Genomic DNA, 27,376 nt, shown 5'->3' on the forward strand with positions numbered 1-27,376 from the left:
AAAGACATTAAAGAAACAAGTTTGTGAAGGAAATTTAGTAAGAAGCTTTAAACTACAACCGTAAGTCACATGGGTACAAATCATTACGTGGAAATTTACACCTGTTCTTTAATTCTAGGTAGTTGTGTCAATTCTATGCACTGTATACGTCTGTGAATGTATTAGTGTGATTGATACAGGATGTAACAAACGAAGTGATAGTTATTTATTTTATTTTATCAACATTATTCCCTATCCATATTGGAACACCGAAAACGGAACACCGAAAACGATGTCAAGAATTATTGTTAGTAAAATTTAGACATTTGTATTGCTTCACACAGCAATATACGTAGTTGCTTGATCATTAAATTTTGACAATTAATGTCTGGTTAACGAGAAAATAACAATATATTAGCCGTCCAGGCAAATAGTCGCTAACTTAAAATATATCATTTTAAGAAATCGCAATTTCAAAGTTTGGAAGCTAAGGAAAAATCGGGCTTTTTTGTTTTTAAGATTTTAATATTTATTTATTTACTGATGGACTTATTCCATTCATAAAACGTTTTGTGAATGCAACGTTATTTATTCACGTCTTTTCAATAAATTCCATTGATATCTTTTTACATCTGATACATTAAAAACATCTGAAAAGTTTTTCACGAGACAAAGTGGCAAAATTTGGTTAAATAACCTTTGCAATATTTTGAGTTTGTCTAAAATTTTGTAGACAAAAGACTTGATTTCACCCCCTTGGGAGACATTAAGATTTACAAATCACAAAAGAGATGGAAAATATTTTTGATAAGAGAATATGGAAGGCTACGCATTTACAGGGCTTATGACATGTCATTGGCTGATTTAACTAAAATTCGATTAGATGAATCTATTCACAACAATAAAGGTTTCAGCTTTTTTACTTCCCTAAAATCAACAGATGGAAAAATAAAAGAAATATTGATGTTAAAACATAGGCAAAACGGTGAATGTTACACTGAGTGTAAAGTGGCCACTTAAACCAGCCAATGACAGGTCATAAGCCCTGTAGATGCCTAGACTTCAATATTACCTTATCTAAAGTGTTTTCCATCCTAAGCTAAGGACTTAGAGAAAAGAAGGAAATATTATAAACAATTATTATAATGTTGTGATTACGAATCAATTATTATGTAAAGAAATATGTTTTTCTAATGTTTTAATATGTAATAATATAAAGTCATGTAGTAAAAAACAAATAATTCGGATTGACGCAACTATTTTCTTACCAAGTTATCAAACGTTGTTTGGCCTCTTAATGAACATAATTTTACGGTTAGAATGATATTTAACTCAAAATAGTTATTTTTAGGGTTAACGACTTTTGCCTGAACGGCGCCGGTGACGACATTATTATTGTTTGGTGGAAAAGGGGTTTACAATATTTTTTTATTCATTTGTTTTTTTTTGTATTTTTATTAACTTTATCATTTATTCAATAAAAAATCGCATCATTTTTATTTTTTTGTTTTATTTTCCGGCTGTTAAGTACATCTGTAGATTCATCGTTTTTACAAATTTAGGTAATATTATTTAAGTTAATATTTGTGTAAATCTCCACCAACAAGCCACAGAAAGTGGCTTGGTGGGATTTCAATTACTTTAAAAACATACGAAATATATTAATTCAAATTTCAAAAGTGTTATAATCTACTTTGATGTAAAATAAAATTTTAAAAGTTATTGATTATGGTTTAATTTAATTATGTAAATGAAAAATGTTTCTTGTGTCAAAAAACAGATTTGTGACAGATTTAATGCAACAGGTAAGTAACCTATGGACAAAACACTTTTTAATCAAGAATATTTTGAGTATGCCTATAAATTTGTAGACAAGAATCGGACTCAACCCCTTAGGGAGTTACGAAGATTAAAATATTACAACAGAGGTAGAGAACATTTTATAAAACGGAATATGTAAGTTAAGGCATTTAAAGTATTTGTGACCTGTCATTAGCTGGTTTGAGCGGCCACTTTACACACTATAATATTTACTATTCTGTCTACATTTGTACATGCGAATTACTTCAATTTTTCCATCTGTCGATTTTTGTAACGTTAAAACCTTTATTGATGCGGTGAGATTTAATAGACTTAATTATTTCTGACTCCCGTTCGCTTCTCTTATATGTTTTCCATCTCTGTTGTAATATGATACACTTTTAAATGTGTTTACACGACAAATTAGGAATATTTGTTTTGTCATAAAAAATATATTTAAAACCTTGCGTGTTGAAAATGGCCATGAAATATTTAGTAAAATCATAAGAGCACAAACATTTATTTATATTTACTTTTTTTTTAAATATGGAGGTGCGAATTTCATTTTACAAGCACACTATATAAGATCCAATAAAGTAATATGTGAATTGCGTACACAAACAAACATGAGCTGTTTTCTATATATAAACATGGAGGGAACCTCGGCCCATTAAGTTTATGGTAAATCTACATTGTCGATTGTAATTCTTACGACTTCCAGGGTTCCTGATAACAGCACTCTTCTGGAAACCAATAAATTAAAATGTGTTAAACTATGTGATCTAAATAATAAGTTCACACATTTAAACACGTAATGTGAGTATACAAAAATAAATGTTCAAAAGCTAAGGATGATTTAAGTATATTTAAAGCTAACGTAAAAACTTTCCCAAATTTTAGTCAATTAAATAATAAAAAATACCTAGTGAAACTTCATGAATTTATATACGTATATTAAGGATAAAATAATTGATATCATAAGTGGATGAAATTTGAGAGCGAATGAATGTGCTATATAATCAATAATTCTACTTGTTTTGAATCCTTTAACCCCAGATGTCTCTGCTTTTTTTTGCACCACAACAGTCCAGGAGGCCCTAATACAGTGGTGAATTACATCACAGAACACCGAAGCTTGATAAAATCACATTTTAATTTTTGTGTTCTCACCGGGGAATCGAGCCCGGAACCTTTCGTGTGTGAGTCAAACGTCTTGAGCACTGCACCACGAAGACCGCGCTTTAGTCAGAGAATACCTTTATCCACTCATTTCTTCAATTGTTTTTTTTTTTTCTTTTTATAAGAAATATTAGCGCTCTTATAATTTATTCAAATATTTCAATTTTGCTGGCAATTTTCCACGAGTTGTAAAGAACTCAGTATTAGAAAATGGAAATTGTATTGGCGTAGAGTGGGGTTCGAACCTCGGATCTCTGATCCGCGAGTCCACAACACTAGCCACGGGACCACAACATGATAAATTTGATCCACCTTTTAGAGCCGAATTTTCTTTCCTAATATACTAACAAGGTAATGAACTAATATACCCGAGGTTTTTAAATGTAATTAATTCATTTATATGAAGGCATGTTAAATTAATTGATACACAAAAGAGAAAACGAAAAAAATATATATAAAAAACATTATGCTGTTTCCACGTAGGAGTAATCAAAGATGATAGAATGCCATATCACTCTGTATTTGCACACAGACCTCGCTTCCACTACATTTATCTATCCTATGCACGCCCGCTGACTATTCCGACTTTAGACATGTCCATCTTCAAGTATTTGTTGGAATTGGTAATACCGAGTCTTTCTAGATCTTTCTCGTTTTCTGCATTCAACAATTTGGGCATCGTAAATATTTTAAGCCGTTCTTTCACGCCCTTCGTTGATAATGCTTGTCTCAACTTTACAAACGTACGGATCTCAACATTTAGGCACCTATCTTACATATTTTTGTCACACATTCGCCAGGAAGATCGCGTATTATTTTATTTTTATTTTTATTATATTGAAAACATATTATACATAATTATATACAATATTCCCAAGGAGTTTTTTAAAAAAAAAACTCATTTAGGGACATACAGATAACAATTTTTTTAAAGACGTTTTTAAATTTTAAACTATAATATTATTTACAAAAGCAGAAAAATTAAAATTATGATATACTACAAATTAAAAAGGGTATGAAAAATACTTGAAAATAACAAAATAAACAGAATACTAGGCATGGAAATAAATTCAAAATAATGTTTACATTATGCAATCTGGGAAAGAAAATTGAAAAAGATTAAAAATTACATGTATGTATATATACATACTGAACTAGTACAAAATAAAATCATTTTTTTTAATTAACAAAATATGCGCACACCCAATACAGGTTAATTTTTTTTTATCAAAAACGTATTGAAATTATGTATACAAGCCAAAAAAAGTATATAAAAAAAAAAACACAAATAACATTTAAATAGTATTAAAAATTACATATACAAGCAAAAACGGTAAAATATTAAAAGGTATATGTTCAAGATGCGCATTCTCTATAAACTAACATATTGACTGCATTAGACTGTTAATTTTGCTTCCAGTGACAAACATTATAAGTTTTCCTAAAAAAATAACGGTTTTACTAGTTTAAAATAAAGCATCATTTAAAAAAAATATAGTTTTAATTATTACAATTGACAACACATATGGCTATCTTAAGCAATGAATGTGAAAGGTCATAGAACACAATACATAAATTATGTCTAATCTATCTTTAATTATATTTGATCATTTCATAGGCGTTATCGATCAACAGATACTAAACATTATTAATTAATTAATTGCTAGGCTTGGAATGCTTTTTAGATAAAATGAATGATTTATGAATACAAATTGGTATTTAATTATATCATTGGTTATTCATAAAATTACATCTATGAAAAAACCACAGGCATAGGTAATATATTAGAATTATTTAATTTTTTGTTTGCCCGCCTCGTGGTTAGCACGTTTGCCTACTTTGTCTGAGGTCTCGCGTTAGTATATATCAGGGGCGAACCGTGTATCGAAGCGATTATGCGCAGCTTACTATGATATTTGACTAAACATAATAATGTTTTACTGTAACTTTATTTACAGAAAAACAAATAAATAATTACCATTTATTCTAAATCATTTTTTTCGTTTGTATTTTTATCCTAATATAAATATTAATATTAATAAAGCGCGCCGAGCGCCTGCGGTGAGCCAACAAACTAGCCGATTATTCCAGCTTTTTTTTTCGTACAAATAATTATACTGTATTTTGAATGTCTTAACCCCAGTCCGGGTTTTTTCTCCTATCGCCTTTAAGAACCCCTTGATAGGATCAACTCCGTCAGAGAACGTTTTGGTTTAAATATTTACGGAAACAAAACTGAACTTATGGTTTTAGCCGACAGACTTATTTAAATGTGAATCTACAACTTAAGGGTGTCAAAATTGTGAATGAAACCGTTCAAGAGCTTGGATAATATCATCACTGAAAATTTGAACCCAGACACTGAGATAAAATCCAGACTAGAAGCGGCCCGAACAGCATTGAACAAAATAAAAAAATCTTATTTGTGACGGTAAAATGTAAACCTAAAGCTGAGACAACGAATGGTAAAATGTTATGCATAGTCTGTGTTACTGTAAATAGGTGATAAATGTGTCCTACTTCAGTTTGTCATAAAGGGGACGATTGAGGGACGTAGAGGGGTCGTAAGAAAGCTTTTCTAGCTTCAAAAGATTCGAGCGTGGACCAGGATTTAAACTATGAAGGAGGTGTTACGCACTGCTCAGGATAGGAAAACTTTCTCCCAGGTGGTCGTCAATGTTGGGGAGACCCGCCATACGTGAAGAAGAAGAAGGATTCGTAGAAAATGTGAGTACTTAGAATGCAATCAGTATTTTGTGACGTTTCACAATGCCGCACATAAAAATTATAAACTTCAAGAGTTTGCGACCGTCAAAAAAATTATTAAATATATTGAACAGCAGCACTTAACACCTTTTGCTTAAATTATTAATAGTAAACATTTTAGATGCTTTCTTTTACATTTATAATCTAGCTCATAAATGGGAATGTTTAACTTAAAATTAATCTTTTTTATGTTTAAAGCACTTTGATAAAATGATATACTTAATTTTTTTATGTATCACTTTTTTGTAATAATTTAATAACTAAATAGTTTCGTCAAAACATTACGCCTTCTTCAGGGTTAATTATGAACTTAATGACTATTAAGTAATTTACCCTAAAGAAGGCATAGTATGCTACGGGTATGTACACACATAAATGATTGTATTCTTAAACCACCCCGGACACGAAAAATTATATTAATATAAATACAGACATTTAAATTGTAATGTAATTAACTTTTGATATCACTTATTGATTACATCTACAGATTTATTATTTCGAAAAAAATAATTTATTTATAAAACACTCACCATAAATATATCTTGAGTTAGTATTAGTGTTAAGAAGTGTTGTTTCATCCCATTTCATCTGAAAAAATAAAATTAAAATTAATATTATTAATTTATTTGCATTTTAACATTTTAATGTTGTTACAAAAAATCATTTTGTAACAACAGTGATATAGCATTTAAGAAATGGGAATATGAAACTCTAGGCATTTAAAGGACTTACGACCTGTCATCGTAGTTTAAGTCGTGGAACAATATTTTCAGGAGTATCCTAGTACGTAGGTGAAATAATTCAGTCACGTGAATTTTACCGGCAATAGTAAGTGTTTTAGCTTTTTAACTTAAAAAAATCAACAGCTGAACTAATTGAAGAAATTCGTGTGTTCAAACATAGGCAGAAGTAGCATTTTACAACCAGCCTATGACATGTCATTAACCCTGAAACTGTCAAGACTTCCATATTTCCTTCTCTAAAATGTTCTCCATGTCAGTTGTAATCCAGTCCTTGTCTACAAAAATTTAAATAAAATTTTTAACATCGTTATAATAATAATAATAATTACGGATAACTTATAAAGCGCCATTTTCGTAATATAATACCTCATGGGCGCTTTACAAAGTGATTATTTAAAGATATAAAAATTCATGTATTAGTAATTGATTGTAATGAAATATAAAAGATGAAGCCAAACCGATGACTCCGGTTAGCGATTGATCGGTAGATTTAATAGTATTTAAAACAAAAAAGTTATAACTGAGGGAATAAAGAAGCAAGCTTAGAAATCTCCATTGAATGAGCTAATGAGATATTTGCGAAAAACTAAAAATAAAGAATTATGAGATTTCTAATTTTGCTTCACCAACTCAATGGAGAATGGTAAGTTGGCGGTGTCAAGTAGCATAGTTGAAATCTGTTTTTGCAAGATTTAGAGACGGTTTTGAATTACGCTATTATTTAGGTAGGTAGGTTTTTATGAAGTTTATTTTGGCATCAATAACAAATTTTCCTTACTTGGTGGAGATTTCTAAGTTAGCTTCTAATTACTTCAACTTTAGTATGCAGTGATTGAGAAAAATAAACTGACATTTAAAACCATAATTCATACATATTACCAATTTCGAAATAGAACAATCCATCAATCTGTCTTCATTTGAGAAACGTAGAACGGATATAGACCTTTTATGCATTTACAAAATACTTAATGCAATAAGTGATCTCGCATCTCTGTGGCAATCAATTGCTTTTCATTTTCCCAACCGTGTCACTAAATGTCAAAATCTGATATTTATCAAACGTTCTAAGAGCATCTTTTGTTTTTATGCCCCAATGTCCAGAATAATATGAAGATTAGTTAATTCGTCCCGTGACTAGGAAATCATTGGGATATATCTTCCGGCGTTTCGAAGATCTCTGCGCCATTAACACAGAGTGGGATGAAGATGGATTGGCATGGGTTAGCTCGAAGCCTTATATGTTGATCGTGTTTATGAATATCTAATATACTAATATTAATTTTATTTCCCTTGTTTATCTTTGCTACATAGTTTTATGATTATTTTGTTCAGATTCTTGTACATATGTTTCTTCATATAACTGTTGGAATTGGCTTAAGCTAGGGTTTCCTAGGACAGCGGTGCCCGTATTTTAACGGCCGTAGTGAACGGTGATGCGGTGGATAACCGTCGTAACGGTGACTAGCGTGTGGTTTTCTAGGAAAACGGTGTTATCAACACCATTTAACACCGTTTCCCTAGGAAACCACTCTCTATTCGACGTTACGACGGCTGTCTACCGCATCACCGTTTACTACGGCCGTTAAAATACGGGCACCGCTGTCCTAGGAAACCCTAGCTTTAGACCGTTTATTAAACCGGGATAAAGAGTTTTTTCAATTGCTTTGCACTGAGAATTTCATAAAAATCTTTTATCATTTTTTAATACCAATAATTGTGGCTTCCTCTCCACATGAGCAAATGCTGAGAAGTTCCCGATTGGTCCACATAAGTATATCCCTCCTGATCCTAACAGTTTAGATCAATTTAAAGAAATTTAATTGCAGAAAAATCCACCTTTTTATATATAAACCGTGTATATTATAAGCAAGGTAAATAATGAAGCAACTCCCGTATAAATTTTTTTTTTTAAAAATACCAATAATATTATGAATATCAGGCGCCAAGAAGCAGTTGGTTAGACGGCTAACTGTGAAACTGGCGTCGCGGGTTCGATTCCCGCCAGTTGTAAGTAAAAAAATCAAGAAATATTTTTTTCTCAATTGGTCTGGGTGCTGTGGTGCATTTTTTATAACCTCCTTCTATATTCCCTCTTTTCCACCTGCTGACAAGCCTCTGAACAGAGGCTTAGCGGGTAATCCTAAAAATAAATATAAAACAACAAACTTTGTATTTTTTATTGGTGAGTATAAAAATGCACACCAAATTATCTTAACTCAATATTAGTAAGTTGTATAATTAATTACATTTTTTGGCACACCATATTAGAGGAATGAAATAGATTTTTTTATGACTTGTTTTACCGAAATAATGATTAATCAAAACATAATTAGCCAAACCACAGACTTGTACCATAGGGCAAATTAAAAAACCTACATGTTTTATTTCGTGTAAGCTTTTTTAAAAGTGACATTATGACACTTCGCAATTTGTACGTAGCTGTGTTAGGTCATTAATTATGTTATGATTGTAGATAAATTAATGTTTCAAATGGAGAAAAGTATGTTACAATCTAATTCAAAATGATTTTAAAAGCTTGTCTATTTTTTTATTACTAGATCATAACTAGGAAGTTCAGTGGTTATTCATTTTTTTATTATTTATTAATCGACTTTCAAACTGAACAAAAACAAACAATGCGTTTTAGTGCATCTTATTCATTTATTTATTATATAAACGACCTAAGCCAATTACAACACTTATATGTTTAAACATGTGGACAAGAAACTGAACAAAAATACCATAAAACAATGTCGCAAAGACAAACAAGGGCACTAAAATAATAGCATACGAGTACAATTTATATAAGACATTTAAGACTTCGAGCTTACCCCTGCCAATCACTGTGTTGTCCCACAGAAGATCTATCTCAACGAATTACAAGTTGGGTGACGAATTTACTAATCTATACATTCTGAATATTGGGGCATAAAAACAAAAGTTGCTCTTAGAAGATTTGGTGACATAGTTGGGAACATGAAAAGAAATTGATTGCAATAGAGATGGGACATCAATTATAGCAAAAGGTATTTTAAAAATACATATAAATAATAATGTTGCTCATTTTTACTATTTTTTTATTTTTTTTGTATTTTTCTAATATTTTGGGATGAAAAATAAGTCATTTATTTTACTTTCCATCTCTCTGGGCATTCTCGGGCAAAAAATTAAGTCTATCGGTCACTTTGTTGAGACGTGAAGGACACAAACAAAACAGAATAAGATGCTACGTCGCTATAGACTTGCGGATCGTCTTTTTTCGCATGGCTATAGTTGAAAGTCCGGCAATTGACACAGGCTACTTTTATCCCAAAAAATATGTCGTTTCACCACTTCCTTAATATTAAATGACAAAACTAATTCATTAGCTTTCTCCCTAACACCATGCAAGCGAAGACGCAGGTAAAAACTAGATTCAGTGGCTTAAGAGCAGATTGACGCTGCGCTTGCTCTCTTAATTTCTGCCGACCTTTTGAGCTCGAGTTTGTGATGATATTTCTGTTATATATATATGACTTTCGTTTATTTTTGGAAAATATAATTTGAATCACTACTACTAATCCAAAATCTTATAATAAAACCTAAAAGGCTTGATTTTATTATAATAATACATATTTTTGTAGACAAATCTTTAATTAATAATAATGTGATAAAACACCATTGACAAAGGAACGACAATGGACTTATTCTACATGTTATATGTTGTTTTTTATACACTCACTTATAAAAACAATTTTACCACGAATTCATTCATTAGACGTTGTAGAAATGATAATGGACTCAGAATAGATGTAGACATTTTTAACTGCTGAATGTTACACAGTGTGTAAAGTGGCCACTTAAACCAGCCATTGACAGGTCATAAGCCCTGTAGATGCCTAGACTTCTATATTACCTTCTCTTAAATGTTCTTCATCTCTGTTGTAATATGTTAATATAAACAGCTCCCTAGGGAGTTGAATCCAGTTCTTGTCTATAAAAATTTGGACAAAGTCAAAATATTGTTCATTTCTTTAGTTTTTTTTTAAAAAACCAACTGAACTTCTAAACACAGTTCTATATTTTATCACTTTCTATTGTTTTTTTTTTTTTAATTTATGTTGTTTATATACTCATCTTCTTTTTTTTATACCAACTTTACTTCTAAACACTGTTCTTTCTTTTGTTGCTTTATATTGTATTTTTAAAATTTAATGTTGTTTATATACTCATGTTTTATATAACTTTCATGTATGTTAAAGCCTTATGGGCTTGAAAAATTAATAAATTAAAAAAATAAATAAAATAAAAAAATAAATAAAATAAAAAATAATACACATTTGGATAAAAGGGGTTTTTAAATGAAAACACCGCTACGTTGAATACAAATCAGAAAAGGCGAGCTTATCTTTATTGTTCTTGGGTATACTAATGAGGGTGTAATAACAAGAAAGATTGAGGAAAGTCACGCCCCTGGCACATTTAAGACGTCAGTAAAAATCCACACTGCACGGTAGAATAACGCTATTTATTTATTTAGTCAAATAATTATTTTTATGTACAATATTTTGACAAGGACTGGATTCAACTCCCTGGGGAGCAGTTTATATTAACAAATTACAATAGAAATGAAAAACATTTAAGATAAGGTAATATATAAGTCTAGCATTCTACAGGGCTTATGACCTGTCAATGGCGGGTTAAAGTGGCCACTTTACACACTGAGTAACATTCACCATTTTGTCCATATTTGAAAATCTATATTCCTTTAATTCTTTCATCTGTTGATGTTTGTAAAGTTAGAGAACTAAAACCTTTATTTATGCGGGTGAGATTCACCTAATTGAACTATTTCACCCACATACTAGGCAACGCCTGAAAATCTTATTTTTTCAATTTCTATACTTCTTCATGGACCAGGTGGATTTATTAACAATATTTTAAGTTTGTCCATATTTTTGTAGACAACGACTGGATTCAACTCCCAGGGGAGTAGTTTATATTTACATATTGCAACAGAAATGAAGAACATTTAAGATAATGTAATATATAAGTCTAGGCATCTACAGGGCTTATGACCTGTCAATGGCTGGTTTAAGTGGCGACTTTACACACTGAGCAACAGTCACCATTCTGCCCATATTTGAACATCCGTATTCCTTCAATTCTTTCATCTGTTAATGTTTGTGAAGTTAAAGAATGGTGAATGTTACTTAGTGTGTAAAGTGGCCACTTAAACCAGCCATTGACAGGTCATAAGCCCTGTAGATGCCTAGACTTCTATATTACCTTCTCTTAAATGTTCTTTATTTCTGTTGTAATATGTGAATATGTTTATGTACTTAAAGGTAGGAAAATGCATTAACCAGTTCACTCATCGATTTCATTTTGAAGGATTTTTACCCGAAAGTAACCGCTGAATCAATAAAAAATAAATGAAAAAAAAAATTTATCGATATTTAATTATTTTTTTTTATCATTTTTCATCACGATCATAATTTTACCGTGTCATGTGGATTTGGATGATACGTGAGAAATGAGCCTATTTGTTACTTACTTGCCCCGGAGACGGCACGGTTTGTGAAATGTATCTTAGAAAGGATAATCAAGTTCGTTTTTTCAAATAAATTTCGCAAATATATTTCAGCAGCGATGAAAAGCATATTTGATTGGGGAATATATCTAGAATTTCAAGGAGAGGTTGGTTAATTATAGTAGGTTCACTGTACGTTTTAAATACAAAATGTTACAAGTTTAGGTCAATACCGTTAATTAAAAATAATAGAAAAGTTAATGCAGTTAAATTCAAGAAGAAAAATACATGTTATTTTAAGAAAAATCTTGGTTCGTTTCATATAATTCACCATTATTATATGAAACACATTTTGAATAATATTTATACTCTTCATAGAATTCCACGCTTAACACTTTGAGTACCGGCCGAATACACATAAACATTACCCTGTGCCCGGCCTATTTTTGTGAAATATCATGCTTTCTGGGGGTTTCTTAAAGTATCATAATTATGAAAATACTAAGTTAAATCAATTTGAGCTTCTTATTTTTATTTGAAACAATTTATTAAGTCATTTTTGCACGATACTTTTGCCAACATTGGCCTTTATGGAGAGCCACATCGCAATGTTCGCACATATACCTACAGCGTCTCACTCCTTTTTTTATGCTTTGTATCCCGGAGCCGTGTAAACACGTGATTATAATAACCACGCTTTGTGTCCCAGTCCTGTGTTTTCACGTAGTTTACCAGCAGCGAAAAAGTACTAATAAAAGTCGCTAGATATAAATAAAATGTACTTTTTTGAACAGCTGGTAAATCACGTGAAACCACGGGATTGGGACACAACGCGTGGTTATATAATCACGTGTTTACACGGCTCCGGGATACAAAATGTTAAGTCCCATATTACTAGTGTTGTAGATAAATCTAATAATATGCTTAGATCTGTGCTTCAAAACTCTAGATATTCAAATAAAACTACTGCAAATCACACGTTGCATGATGCACTAACCCGCAGTATACAAAAATACATTTGGAATACGCATCTCAGATATGGAATCCCCAGTATGCCATATATATAACAAGAATAGAATATATTCAAAACAAATTTATAAAGTACCTAAAATACAAAACCGGTATTTTTTTATGTATCAACTCTCACTGCCTCCATCTACCATGGAATCACTTCTCTACAATACCGCAGAGTAGGTGCGGACCAACTACTGCTTTACAAAATTATGACAGTGGTTAACTGTACAGAACTACTAAGTTTAATAAAAATACATGTGCCAGCCAGGATTTGTAGACGGTACCACCTGTTTCATGTACCAATAAGTAAAACATCGTATGTTAAAAATGCTATTTTTCGTAGGATTTTTTCAGTGTACAATACAAAATTTAAAGATATAGATTACACAAACATCTTTTTAATTTTAAGAATTTTATTGATATTTTATCCAAATTATATTTATATGTAAATGCAAATCAATATCTTACGGTTCATTCTTGGTGTCATGTAAAGTTACGCCGCGACCAATATTTGTGTACTTACAAGGGCGACATGTGCAAAAAATATAAGGATTACGGAATATTTAAAACTGTGACTCAATAGCCCGTTTTACGACTATTAGAAATAATTTATTTTAAACGGAAGACGGAATTGCAAGGTGACGTCACACGGCTGCACGTGGGGGTATAAATTTAAACTTGTGTGGGCACGGCGCGCGCTCATTTCAGTTGTTTCTCTAGATCGAATTCGTATATTCTGACCAACCAAATCAAAAACCTCCTTATAATGTGAGTTACGTATGTTATTTTGAATTCACTAAATAAAGATCCGACAAAAGTTTCAAAAATACTCCTTGTATATATTTATTTGAATGTAAGAAGAACTTAACCGTAAAAACTGAGCCGGTTAGAATTTACTTCCTCATAGAGCACCTGTTTTTATAACGGCATACCTACCAGTTTAGTTTAGCATCTCTAGCCTACCACTATTTAGTACTTAAATAAGCCCCGTGGGTTTGTTTCTAATATTGCACGTAGCATGTTATATTAATGCCACTCGCAAGTCAGTGCTAAGGGCCTGCCTACGTAAAATTACCCTACCTAATACATTTAGGTCTGAAAAATAAATCCTGTCTCAATAGAGATTTTGAACCCCTGAGAGGAATGTGGATGCCAAAGTTTAGACAAGAATAAAAGACGAGAAAAAAGAAGTAATTGAGAATTTAATTCAACAATTTGGTCACCTCATTACAATGTTCATATTTTAAAGTTAGAAAGAGTACAACGTAAATTCCTTAGATTCATCAATTACAAACTTAATATTCCCACTGAAAATATTGATTACGATAATTTATTATGTACACTAAATTTGTCAAACCTTTGTAAAAGAAGAATCATAAATGATTTATTAAATTTATATAAAATAGCAAATGGCGTATTGGACGTCCCGGAATTAACTAGTGTTATCAGCTTAAAAGTACTTGTTCGAAATACTCAGCAGCTAACGTTATTTTTTTAATCTCCTGGCAGTCACAATTATTATTACAATTCACCAATACCTAGACTACACCGGCTAGGTAACGAGTATGGTGGAGTTGATATATTTCGTGAGGGAGGAGAAAAGACAAACTCAAATATTTAGGAAGTGACATTTCATACGTGATTTGAACGTACATAAAGACATAAGTGGGTAGGTTATTCCACAATCAAGCAGCCGCTACTGTGAAACAGGAGGCAAGAAAATTAGGGTGATGAAATGTTCTTTTTTTTTTAAGTTTTATTTATTTTAACAAATCAGTAACATACATAATTGTATTTTTATTCCCGTAAAGCCGAAGCTTGTCTGCAGGTTAAATTTTTTATTTTAAAAAAATATTATAAGTAAGTTCATAGTTTAATAATAAATGAAGAATAAAATATATTTATATGCACCCTTAAGTTTCACTTGCTATTTTTAATAATTTTTTTAATTGAATTTAGGTTTTTTTCCTCACGATTTTTAGCTAGTATTAAATTATACGGGTTCTCTCGTTACTCTAACAAAGAGATGGTACGTGTTGTGATAGATCTCTCAAATAAACGGGCGAAGTGGGATTATTTAAAATATTGTGAAGAAGTGATCGAATATGAATGTTTCTTCTATGCCTGATACTTAGCCAGTGTAGTTAAGAGCGTTATTTGGTTATGCGTTATTTAGCAACACATAATAGTTTAACTCCTCTAACTAAACTTTGAAGCATTTTCTGTTAGAACAATTTTGCCAATAGTCTCTGTCTCCAAGAGCACATTTCAATAAAATGTCCTTCATTCATTTTTTTATTCTCCTGTTTACATTGATTTCGATCATTTTTGCTACATGGTAGGTACAATGGTCAGTCTCACGCTTCAGGCGCCAGTCCAGGATCAATGAATTATTGCCTTGGAAAACCACCTCTAACGCTGTAGCCAGATAAAAAGTGAAGAAATCATACGATTTAGTCATTTTAAAATGCCGTATTTTTTTCAAAATCTTGTCGTTAAAATAAACATTATGTAAATACGTTAGAAAAATATTATGCTCCAAAGTTTAATATAATTAAAATATAATTACTTTTTTCTAAAATTTTAAATTTAAATAGAATTTAGCTAAAATTAAACTCTCTCTTACAATACACCGCAACACATGTCTCAATAATTTGTCTCACTCTGTTCCATCGAAATATTAAGTATTGTATCTCTGTCAACTCATTTTTTAAATGTATAAATTAGCCTTACACTGTATAATATTCACCAGTCTGTAGATGCCCATTAGAGGGTAAAAGCGCTACTTGGTCAAACAAATAAGTGGTAGTGTACAAGTATTTTTAAATTGATAACTTATATGTAAATATAAGTTATCACATTAAATTAAAGTTCGTTGGTACTCATAAAAAAAAAAATATTGAAATAAAATTTGTTTACTAATTTATTGATAATAGATTAAGCTGTAAAAAAACATATCAAATTTTGGTTTTTAAAAAGAAATACATTCTTTTAAAACTGCAATAATTTTGTGCTTCTTTTTCTTCAATTCTGATTTTAATTTTGCCTTCAATAATCGTTCATAAAAAAAGAAAACGTTCAATTGTTTTAATTCTAGCCCTTTTTTGTGGAATTATACATATTTTAAAGGATGGCAAAGCTGCTTTTTATTGCTGTAGTTCGTTTAACAGTCACCTACTACGCCTGCATATAAAAGATGGTAGTCTTATTCGCAAAGAGTTTCTCCATCTCTGTTGAAATCTGTCGACAGCTGTTTTTCCTGTCTATCCCTACTGGTTCACAGCATGCGATTGCAGTCAATGCAACATAATAATCTTTTATGGCTTTTTAATTGACTTGTATGGAGACACAGGTTTTTACAAGCTATTTAATTTCTTTAACTGTTGATCGCGATGTCACATATCACTAATTATCCAGAAATCAACAAGAGCAAAGCTTTGGTTCTTTAATAAATATCGTGATTAATTGATAATAACTTAGGTTTTACATTAAATTCGATTGCTCTTGCGAAAAAGCGTGATGAGAGTGGTACAATGAATTTTCCCACTATTTTTGAGGCTTGGATCTGGATCCAGGGTCAATAATATCAGATTTCATATTTTTTTGCCACCATTTGGTATTGGCTCAATGTCAATTAAAAAACTTCTTAATGATTATGATAAAATTATAAATAAACTTATCAATGAAACTTCTTGGTTTAGTTTTACTTTTTATTATTTTGACCAACGAGCGCTTTTGCCTAAGTAGGCATCCTCAAGACAGGAGAATTGTTTTCAACGTTTACAGTTTTTATACTATTCTTTCCATATTTTGGAGATAAGATCAAATAATTATTTTAAAAGGGGACAAAAGGGGGATAAGTTTATTTATAATTTTATTATAATCATTAACTACGGAGTTTTATCAAGAAATATCAACAAAAAACATCAATTATACTAAAAAAAATTGTGTATTTAACTATTTTATTTTAGCTCCGTTTAGGCGTGAAGGAAATAATACAAAAAACACATTTTTGCATTTATATTATTAGTATGAATGGATGAATTGAGGTTTATTAAGTAGTAATTTTACACAACCAAGCGAGCGACAGCTTTACGCAAAACTGATCGCTAGGAGTCAATTTCTGGAATAAATGACTTAAAAATAGCTGAAACTACTTTAAAATGTCCAAACATGTACCAATAGTGATAAGATACATCAAATGCATTATCATATAAGAGACATATGAGTTATTTTACACCTGGACAATTTGTGCCGTCAGCGAGCAAAGGGTCAAACCAGCTAATGACAAGTCATAAGCCCTGTAAATGCCTTGACTTTCATATTCTCATCTTAAAATGTTCTCGATTTCTACAACAATAACATTACATTTTTATGTATTTATTCCCATAGTTGTAAAAAAAAACTTTTGATTCCCCAACTAATAATTTCAGCAAAAATATTCATTCTGTCACTCTCCGTTGTAATATTTTTGAAAAAATAAACCATTCTATATTTTGAAAGGCAGAAAATACTTTAGCACGCTAAAAATTAATTAATTAACAAGTTGTTTGAATCAAATACAGTTTATATCCGACTTAACTGAAATAAAATTTCATGAGTTAATATAATTTTATTACCCATAAACTGTTATGCTTCAAATTTATATTAATATTATAATAATAATGTTTGATCGTCAGATCTCGTAAAAGTTTGAATTCCGGGTGTTAAAACATTAAACTGATGAAAAAATATTAAATGTTCCGTATGTAAAACAATTTGTTTTAACCTACTTAATACCAGCTAAAAAAATGAGTTTTTTTAAATACTTTTTTTTTTCAAGAATTTTTTCCGTTTAATTAGAAATTTTATTTTCAGATATTCTTCATTGAAAATATTTTGCGTTCTTCTAAATGTTTGAAAACAAGGTCTGGATTTCACCACCTAGGGCAGTGGTGGCCAGCGTTTTGTATACAATGTGCCAATTTTTTTACGTACAAGGTCAGATGCGCCATACAACTTGAACTTATTTTACCTTCTTACATTCACGTTGGGGGTTGTAAAATAGAGATAGGAATAGAAACTGCTTCGCTTATGAGAGGAAAATGAATACCTCAATCACGGAATTCAATGAATTCATTTACGTAATGGCGCCTATTTTAAAATAATGGCCACATGAATACAATGCGCCACGTTTGGCGTATGCGCCATGGTTTGGCCATCACTGACCTAGGGTGTTAGATTAACATATTACAACAGCAATGGAGAATATTTTAGGGAATATAAAACAGAAGGAAATATAAAACAGGTATTTACAAAGCCAAGACCTGTCAAAGGTTTTAGCTCTTGAACTTTACAAACCTAGCAAGAAGAATAATTGAAGATATGTGGGACGGCAAGATCTCTTAAAAATGAATACTCACAGTCATCTGACAGCGCAGATTTTGAATCAGACATTTCCAATAAACAATGAACATCAAAACATTCAATTTACTTACAATAAAACGGCTGATACGAGCGTATGAAAAACCTCTGAGAAACATGGAATAGTACATGACCTCAAAATATCACAATGAAATAAAATTAACGCAGAACAATAACTATATAGTGGTAGCATTTTTAGTTACTCAGTTTGGATAAGCTTTGCCTGCTCCATCATGTAGTTACTAACTAATGTAAAACATTAACGTAGTTACTCTATCTATTAATCTGTTTATACGACATGTAATAAATGCGCATCAATGCATATCATCTTATTCTTATGTCAACCTTTAACAAAGTTGATGCTCCCATACTTTCCAACAGAAGCAAATCTTATAGATATATGTTCAAACTTAGGCAGAATGTTAAATGTTTACGAATACCACTGCAATAAATTTAAAAAAAATATACGTCTAAATTTCGCTCAACAATGTTTGGCAAAAAGTCTCTATAAAACATCGGCAGCTTCCAATTTAATGTAACTGTATGATAAAAAATAAAATGTATGTAAATCCCGAAGTGTAGCGCTTAAAAAGGTGTTATTTCAATATTTTTAATAGTTATAGTTTATAATATGGCTTCTTAGAAATACTGTTTTAATACCATGTGTTGATGTTAAAAATGCGTTTTTTTACTCTGCCAGATTGTGTTTAATTGATATTACGGATTGTCACAAAAACTTTTGTAGTATCTACCGTCCCAAACGAGTTTTTTTTTAGTGGTATTAAATATGTTATCAATTAATTTTTATGTTAAATAATAAATAACACATTTAAAAAAGCTCCTAGTTTCGAACCCCGCTCTTCTACAAACTTATTTAATTTTTCTAGCACAAACTCTAAAAACTAAAATATTTTATTTCTTTATTTTAAAATGTGTTGCATACATAAATGTATAATCATATTTATTTCCAGGGAATCTATATGAAAACTTTTTATCCGCAAATTAAAATGGAATGTTTTCTGGTAATTTAGTCTCCGATCAGAGATTTTTTATATCATACATATTTATAAATAGTTCTATACCAATATAAAAATAACAGAAACAAAAACTACTTAATTGATAAATGAATAGCTAACAAAATTTTAAAAATCATTATTAAAAAAATATAAACTTCAGAGTTTTTTTTATTAATTAATATATTTACATAAAATGATACGTGTTTTTTATATTTTTTTATATTTCACTATCACAATCTACCTTATATATTTAGTTAATAGTAAAACCGTAATTTTCCAAAAGGAAACTAGCTCGTGTGCTTGGAGAGTGGCTTACACTGTTATAGTTATTTAGATTATCATAAATATAGACTGATCATCTTGCCTTCATGTAACAAAAATCATCAAGATACGCTGCGATTTGTGTACCAATGCATAATTAGGTGTGGCAAGGTAACGATGATGATGATGATGAAATATATGCTAAGAATACATAATGTCACCTCAACATAAATAATATAGTCATTTATTTATAATATGTGTACCAACTAAATGAAGTAATACATTTATTTGTCTCTAAATTAAATTTTCGAAAAAAACCTTGGCGACGCTATTTATGAGTGCATGGCATTAAAATTCAAATATTAAAATTAAAAAAGAAACTTTGATCACTTTCTTTAAAAACTACATTTTCAAATGCTCTTTTTTTAACCAGCGTTAAGAGGTTAGCAAGGTCATTAAATTAGCCAATTAAATCATGTGCATACATCACGATTTTTTTTTAAAACGTAGGTCGGTACTTACTCGTACTTGTTATGAACCGGGTATTTTAATGCGTTGCACGATAACTGTAATTAATATTTATTATCTTGTGGTAGCATTACCATTGAATTAAAAAAATTGTATATTAATCTAAAGGATTACTTTTTTGCACGTTAATATATTTATTATATTGCTAATTTAAATATAACATGTTATCTTTTTTCCAATTACTAGAGAATTCCATCCAGAATTTTCATTTAAAAATATAATAATTTAATTGAAAATTTAACCTTATCAGTCCCAAATTAGTTGTTTTAATTATTTGTTTCAATGTTTACTGTATTTTTTACAGTACATAGAATACAAAGAACATAAAACCGAATAACGTAATAAGAAAAAAAACACGTACGCATAACCTGTGTGATACATGATTTTACTAGTTTTACGTTAAAGCACGTACACAATAAAGTATAAATAATAAGAAACAAAAAATAAATCTAAAAGAAGAAATGAAAACTCAAGTTTCCTAAAAATAAGTATCTCTAATAAATTCTTGTAATTTGTTTATGAAGAATTCATTCACTATCTAGAGACGGTCGACAACATACGGTGAGGGTTGAATTTATTTTTTCATTTTAGTTAAACTTATATGAAGGGTATTTGAGTGGTAAAATGTGATTGTAGTTATATTTATATTATCGGTAATTTCTTTGTTAAGAAAAGATGTTATACCATCGTGTAAAGTATATTAAGAAGGTTCTGCATGCCTAATTTACCTCGGTAGTCGGTAAATAGAAGAGAATGATTTATTTTTGCTAATTATCTATAAGAACTATTGTCTTGTGTTTTTACTGAATTCGGTAAAATTAAAAATTCACAAAAAAACGTTTTTTTTGTAATCGTACTTGAAGTCGAGACAAACAAGTATAGTAGTAAGTAATTAGTAAATGGTTCCTTTGGATTTTTTTCCTATTTTTATTCTGTGTGTACTAAGGGAACTGTTGATAAATTTTACTTGAAATAATATAACTGCTCTACTATTTATGTAAAATCACTGAAATAAATTTAATATGCTGACCGGTTTTAGAACAAAACTTTTTCTTTTCAAGGCTTAAATTTATTTAATTGATTTTATTTATTTATTTAATTATTCATTCAAAATTACAAAATTAAATATTTATGAACTTATTAAGGTTTTTTTAGGCTATGCCCGTGTCAAGCCACAATAAATAACAATAAAAATACATAGTAAAATTAATTAGATCAAATTAAAATGACATAGAATCACAATCTGGAAAAAAAGGTAAATGTAATAAATAATCAAATTCCAAAGAATACAATGCAAAAAAGATAATCAGAAATAATTTTTAAAATATAAATTATACAAATTAAGTATCACACATAATCAAATATACAAAATAGTGGTATCATTAAAATCAACAAAATAATAGTAAAATATAGTAGTATTAAAAAAAAAAACACAAAATAAGAGCATGACTTAAATCAACAGAAAAAGAATATATACATATAAAAGCATAATTGAAATGATGATTGAGTTATGTTTTCTAGATTAAACATAAAGTAAATGTGTTGTTTTATCTTTTATACTTTTGAGTTTTTTTATCGATTATTTTTAATGAACACTGACTCTTGAGTTGATAAATAATAAACTTAATTCGTGAATCGTTTATTATGTAACGGAATATGTTAATGCAATCAAATAAGTTAAATTTGAGTGAAACCTATTTGAAACTTCCCTCAACTATCATTAAGAAGGACGACAAGATTTTGTACAAAAAAAATTAAACTAGCCAATAGCAACTGTCAAACTAGAAAAACTTATTATCAAGAAATATCAACAAAAAACATCAATATTAGAAAAACTTACTTTTATGTGTAGTGTTGATGACTAACAAAGGTAAAAAAATACGAAGACGTGCTTAGTAATACCAGTAATAAAAAAACCCTGATTTTTTATTTCGTTTAGTACGTGAGTAAATAAATATTAAATTTAAATTTAATTAAGTAAAAAGGGTGCGATTTCTGGCACCTCGCCAAAACTTTAAACACCAAAATGCTTGAGGAGAATATGAGGCTTGAGAATATGAGTGGTTTGATTTTATAACTAACAACGAACAGCACCCTTCTTTAACGAGTTTAAACTCTTTGGGCTTTGTTCGGCAGAAATAGGGTCTCCTGGAAATGTCTGGTGATGCCCAGATGTTCCTCGTAGGAGCGGATGTAGAAAAAGAAGAAGAAAAAAGAAATTATATTTATATTTGACTGAACTCTCGGGCTGAAAGGGTGTATTTTGATACACCAATAGTCATGTCAAATTTAATTTCTTTACATAGCTTAAGTAAATATATTACTTTAATAAAATAGCACCGTAGCGAGGATTTAAAGTAAACTATATAATTTAAGGTCTTGTACGAGTATTTAAAGACATATAGATAGAATGAGTCCTTTTAAAACGTGTAATTGATGGAGAAATAATTGCCAATGTAATTAAATAATCCTGTCGATCCTGTTATAGTTATTATCCTGCTATATCTGATTTGTTAAGCAAGGATATTATCTCTTTGCGTTCTGTAATAGTCCGGTACAAATGGGATTACTATATGGTCAATTGAGTTATACCAACTGAAGGCGGTTGTACTACGATTTTGCGTAGATATGTACTAAATAATAACACATGTGTTCATAATTTATGTTATTTTTCATATAAAAAATAAATATTTGCATTATGTTTATGTACAAACAGAGATATTTCAATTTTGTGACTTCTTTGGTTGAGATTTAGGCATAATAACATGGTGGGCTTTATGACATGTTGTCAATTTTATCACGAATTTAGCACCAATTTACTAATACGGTATGGTGAAATTGAGTTTTTAGTGTTCCCTCTAACGGCAATTAAGTAAATGCTGTGATTCATTCTGTGTTTTTTTTTTTTTAAATCAAGGCAATACATACAGACATGCAATATTGTCAATTTAGTGATCAATTATTTTCAATGTTCAACCAAATGAGGATGTGTCGTGTGTCAGGTTTAGTTAAGTTAAAATGTATTTTTGTATACGAATGCAAATAACAGTTTTTAAAATTTATATTGTCATCGTGTCAAAAATCAAAAATAACTGCACATATAAATAGTGTGGCGAGAGATTTTTAAAAAAAATATATGTAAATCAAAAAACGTAGTACCTTATATAATTGGTACACACATTATTTATATTTTGATGTATTTCATTGCTTTATATTTGTTTTATTATATATTATACAATATTATTTATGTTTAAGTAACATGTATTTTTGGCACATATATATACTTTATATTTGTATAATAACGATTTTTAATTTCTTATGTTTGATAAGCTAGGCATTTATAATTAAGTAGTTTTAGTTTTTTTAAATGTTATTGTTTTACTGGTATAGGACTACTTATGCTCTAAAGATAGAAAATCTCCATTTTAGAACAGGCTGTGCCATGTTAGATGTAGACTATCATAAACAGAGAACATTCCGTTTTAATTTTACATTAATTGGTTTTATATAGATTCCCTGTTATTAAGTATATATATTATTTTTTTGGAATGAATTTATAAATAAAAAATTAAAATAAACGAATTGTTTATTTCACCTGCCATGTAACATTATATAACCAGTATCTACAAGTATATAATTTTTGCCTTATCCTGTAAGGCAAATTGACACATTGTAGTGCTTTATACAAAAAAATATTTTAGCTTAAATTGCATTTTTTTACTTCGTTCATGAAACAAGTAATAATGAAGAACTGCTCTATGTACAAATATGTGAAATCTGGGCTAGGTTACTAAATTTTAAAGTTAGTAATGAATAGAGGATTTTATGTCGTATTGCCTAATTCTCCTCGACGCGAATTCTGTTGCTAGGGGCGCTGTCAGTGCCCAAATTTTTCACTATTAATGCATATATTTTGTTTTTAATTGCTTAATTTTACGATAAATATTTCATAGTCCAAGCACTATGAAATATCTAGTATATAGGAATCAAGACACCCTGAATGGTTGTTAAATTCATTTACCCTCACATACACCACGGTGCGAACTAGGTAGAGTTTTAATATTGAAACATAAAAATAAGATGTTTGTATTTGTCTTGATTAATATTTATTTTTTAAAAGTCATAAAACTTTGTCCAATAAGTAACGGTTAAAATGCAGTAAAAATTCAATTATCTCGACGTAGATCGAAGAAATGATGACAAAACGGTATAATTGATTTACGACTGGAGTAAAGTTCGCAGTAAATGTCAAGAAATTCCGAAAAAGACATTGAACGATCAAGTTAGGTACCTTAAAATAAATGTGAACATACCACGAGTCATAATAATCATCGATGGGTGTGGAAAATTCAAGGCACGCTTGATTTAGTCGAGTTGTGGTCAAGTGTCAAGGTTTTATTAAATTATTTTTAGATAATTAACTTACTTTTCTTATTTTTCAAACCACCTTTAACTTTATATTTTCCTCGATCTAGATTTTTTAACGTTTATGCGCAAGACAATCTGTAATCTGGCTTCAATCCGGTAATTTTATTTATCATAGTTTGAATAGGCTAGTTTTAATAAAGGGCTAGAAATGAATATTTCTAAGACTAAATGTATGGTTATTCGAAAAAAGCCACAAATTTTTCCAATGACTTTAAAAACTTGGAGCCCAGGCTATTGAGCAAGTGCATCAATATTAATATTTAGGATGCTGGCTGAATGATAAATGGGATCACTGACAAAAGATCAGAGTCAGAATAGAGAATAGAGACTGTTTTTATCAGGATGCGTGACCTTCTTTACAGTAGAGACTTTAATTTAGACCTCCGAATGTGGATTGTAGGATGTTGCGATTTCTTAGTACTTTTTTACGGCGTCGAAACGTGGACACTCACCCAAACGACTTAAAAAAAGATTGAAGCCTTTGAAATGTGGTGCTACAAGAGGATATTAAAAATCTCCTGGGTGGACGGAGTCGTTCTTCGACGGATGGAAAAAGATAAAGAGATACTAAAGACAAGTCATTCTACAGGGAAGGATTGAAAGAAGACGCAGTGCAGGTAGAAGGCGCATCTTTTGGCTAAAGAGCTTGCGTGACTGGTTTCATTGCAGCACTCAGTCCTTGCTCAGGGCTGTCAACAAAGCGAGAATTGCACCGATGATATCCAACCTCCATCGGGGAAAGGGACGATAAGAAGAAAATAGTTTGAAACGAAGAACTAGAAACGTGGAACCCTGCTGCAAAATGGGTTAGGATATTTTTTGTAGGTACAGCATCCTAGAATATGTAAAGTGGTATGTTAAATATCCATAATAATATATGTAAAGCGTAGGGTAGCCTTTTTGGTAGAGATGCGATAATTGCGTGAAGGGTCATAGATCGACCAATCATAGTTCGCATTCAAAACTCAGTGAATTTTGATTCTATGCTTCCGTATAGCATTGCAGCGTCCGGTATTTGTCATCAGGGAATTTTTTGTGGGTACTTATGTAACCTTATAAAACAATGCTTATTTAAATTATGAAACAATTATTTTTTTAAATAGCATTGATGGGCGTATTCTTCGTAACAATTAGATTGTTTCCACGTTAACCTGTGTGTTTTTAACCTTAGGAAGACCTTCCACGTTTCACAGATTTTATCTTTTAGATTAATATTGCAAACACACGTTATAAAATAATCCGTGATTACTTTTACGGTATAATAAAATACACCGTCTAAAATCACAATTTCTAAATTAATAATAGCGGGTAAATAAATGAATACGGGGCAACAAAACTATTCGATTTTTTTCCAAATATTCCAGCATTTTATCAATATTTTGAGTATGTCCAAATGTTTGTAGAGATGGTAAAATATGACTCCCGGGGGAGTTATCATGATTGAAATTTATTGTAACAGAGAGGGAAAACATTTTTGAGTGGGAAATATGGAAGTCTAGGCATTTACAGGGCTTATGACCCGCCATTAGCTGGTTTAAGTGGCCACAGCTCTGTTTAGAGAGAAAAAACCTCATAGGTTTACAAAAAATACGTGTTATGTCAAAGGCGTTTTATATTATATGTTGAGTTGGTGTTTATTTTGTAGAACTCCGTATAATAATTTTAATATTTAAATCAAACACTGATTACAATCTAGTAATTTGGTAAAAAAATTCGAGCCAGTTGTTTCATTTTCAAAACGAATGTGAAAATTAAGTGGACTTAAGGCACCCATAATATACAGTTATACAAGTCTAGCGTCTTATATTATCTAAAAAAAAATAATATGAGGAAGTTCAGTTGTTTTTGTTTATTTTCTGTTTATTTGTTAATTGACTATTTATTAAAAAATAATTAAATATATATCGTATTATGAGCGCTATATTTTTTTTAAGTTTCATAACAGAATTTTTAATTTACTAGATCAGGTAACAAAGGAATCTGAGTCATTTTCGAAATTCAAATCTGGTTTGAGTAATTGGTTTGCTCGAACGGGAATGGATTTCTGCGATCAAATGTGGACTAACTGGTAAATGACTAATATGTATTTATAAATGTAAAATGTAATAATGTATAAAGTATCAATGATGTGTATGAACTTAATATATATGTATATGTATGTATAAAATATAATATAAATATGTATGTGCAAATATATATGTATATATGTGAGTGAATGTATGGTTATGAATGCATTACAAGTGCCCCGACTCAACAAGGATTTTCTAGCGAGTCGGAGCAAGTTCACAGACATGGGTCGTTCCTGATTGTGTCGCTATAAACTGTGTCTCTGTCCTTAACAAATGTATGTTTAATGTAATTAATAAATAAATAAAATAAAATAAATACAACAACTTTGTTTTTAACCACTAGTTTTTATTTTTCACCGACCGGTTTCAAAGCAAACAAGCTTCTTTGTGAAGCGTTATCTAAAACATTTAAGTTTGTAAGTGAAAATTCTTGATGGAAGTTCATTGTAATTTATTATATAAAAAAAACACGAGTGATACTTTAATCCACAAATTTGGAATATACCAGTCTCGAAGATGTCGCGAAAGCGATGAAACCGGTCACTGGATATTCCAAATTTGTGGATTAAAGTATCACTCGTGTTTTATTTATATAATAAATTCTTTGTGAAGGTTTACGTAACTTAGTTACATACACCTTGACAAAGAAGCTTGTTTGCTTTGAAACCGGTCGGTGAA

The 27,376-nt window shown here is 30.2% G+C and overlaps 1 protein-coding gene across 4 annotated transcripts in view; it reads right to left on the minus strand.

Annotated features, from left to right (window-relative positions):
• Positions 1-27,376, minus strand: part of LOC148279997 (uncharacterized) — a 188,843-nt gene that overhangs the window by 70,936 nt on the left and 90,531 nt on the right. For all 4 annotated transcript variants that reach the window (XM_088229085.1, XM_088229083.1, XM_088229084.1 and 1 more), the window contains exon 3: positions 6,255-6,312. The gene's annotated coding sequence lies outside the window, so the exon portion shown is untranslated. The remainder of the gene's footprint in view (positions 1-6,254; positions 6,313-27,376) is intronic.

This window comes from Micrasema longulum, unplaced genomic scaffold, assembly GCF_059751315.1.
Source record: "Micrasema longulum isolate JH-2025_06_02 unplaced genomic scaffold, ASM5975131v1 h1tg000633l, whole genome shotgun sequence".
In the NCBI taxonomy this organism is placed as follows: Eukaryota; Metazoa; Arthropoda; class Insecta; order Trichoptera; family Brachycentridae; genus Micrasema; species Micrasema longulum.